The sequence below is a fragment of the Salvelinus sp. IW2-2015 genome, linkage group LG15, assembly GCF_002910315.2.
Source record: "Salvelinus sp. IW2-2015 linkage group LG15, ASM291031v2, whole genome shotgun sequence".
NCBI lineage: Eukaryota > Metazoa > Chordata > Actinopteri > Salmoniformes > Salmonidae > Salvelinus > Salvelinus sp. IW2-2015.
In genome coordinates, this window is record NC_036855.1 from 57,637,184 (window position 1) to 57,638,532 (window position 1,349).

The following is a 1,349-nucleotide window of genomic DNA, read 5'->3' on the forward strand; positions in this document are numbered from 1 at the left end:
CCTTAAAAAGTTAGAGAGGAATATAAGACTCCAGCTCAGTGATTTTTCATTCGTTCCAGTCATTGACAGCAGAGAACTGGAAGAAAGCGGCCAAGGAAGTGTTTGCTTTGGGGATGACCAGTGAATATACTGCTGGGCGCGTGCTACGGGGGGTGTTGCTATGGTGACCAGTGACTGAGATAAGCGGGCTTACCTAGCAAAGACTTAAATGACCTGGAGCCAGGGTTTGCATAATATTAGTGAGGCCAGCCAACAGAAGCATACAGTCGCAGTGGTGTAGTAATTGGGCTTTGGTGACAAACGGATGGCACAGTGATAACTACATCCAGTTTGCTGAGTGAGTGTTGGAGGCTAATTTGTAAATCTCATCGCCCAGTCAAGGATCAGTAGGTAGTCAGTTTACGAGGGTATGTTTGGCAGTATGATGAAGGAGGCTTGTTGCGAAAAGAGAGCCGATTCTAGATTTAATTAGATTGGAGAGCTTAATATGAGTCTGGAAGGAAGTTTTACAGTCTAACCAGACACCTAGGTATTTGTGTGTCACATATTCTAAGTCAGAACCGTCAGATATGATGCTAGTGGGCGGAGGGTGCGGCAGCAATCGATTGAAGACATTCACTTAGTTTTACTGCATTATAAGCAGTTGCAGCCATGGAAGAATGTGTATGCATTGAAGCTCGTTTGGAGGTTGTTAGCACAGTGTTCAAAGAAGGCCAGATGCATACAGAATGGTGTCTTCTGCGTAGAGGGGATCAGAGAATCACCAGCAGCAAGAGCGACATCATTGAATATATACAGAAAAAAGGTCGGCCCGAGAATGAACCCTGTGGCACCCCCATAGAGACTCCAGAGTCGGACAACAGCCTCCGATTTGACACACTGAACTCTATCTGAGATAGTTGGTGAACAGGCGAGGAGTCATTTGAGACAGCCAAGCCATTAAGCTGCCGATAAGAATGCGTGATGACAGAGTCGAAAGCCTTGGCCAGGTCGATGAAGACGGCCACAGTACTGTCTTTTATCGATAACGTTATGATATTGTTTAGACCTTGAGCGTGCTGAGTGCACCCATGACCAAGTCAAATCAAATCAAAGTTTTAGTCTCACATGCGCCGAATACAACAGGTGTAGACTTACAGTGAAATGCTTACTTACAGCTCTAACCAATAGTGCAAAAAAGGTTTAGGTGAACAGTAGAAGTAAAGAAATAAAACAACAGTAAATAGACAGGCATAAACAGCTCGGAAACCAGATTTATAGCGAGAGAATGATGGACCATTGCCTTGGGACTTCACACTGCAGAAAGTGTTGGCACCTTCCCCATCTGTGCCTCGACACAATCCTGTCTG